Below are 256 nucleotides of genomic sequence, written 5' to 3' on the forward strand. Positions count from 1 at the left end.
GAGGGTCCAGACGGCCCTCCCTCACCCCCCCTGCTCTGCCCCGCACCACCCAGCGGCATTTGCTGCTGAGGCCAAACCATTTGGTGGCTGAAGTGGCATCACTGACATCTGATCCATGTTACACCCAGCCCAACCATTTTCTGGCTCACAGTCCCTTTCCTTCCTGGGTTATTCAGCGCAGCTGGAGCTCCTTCCCCACCCGCCAACAGCATCAGCTGCAGCTTCTTATCAGCTCTGGGTGCAATCTAGGTTGGAG

Source organism: Pygoscelis adeliae, unplaced genomic scaffold (genome assembly GCF_000699105.1).
Source record: "Pygoscelis adeliae isolate BGI_AS28 unplaced genomic scaffold, ASM69910v1 Scaffold619, whole genome shotgun sequence".
Classification (NCBI taxonomy): Eukaryota; Metazoa; Chordata; class Aves; order Sphenisciformes; family Spheniscidae; genus Pygoscelis; species Pygoscelis adeliae.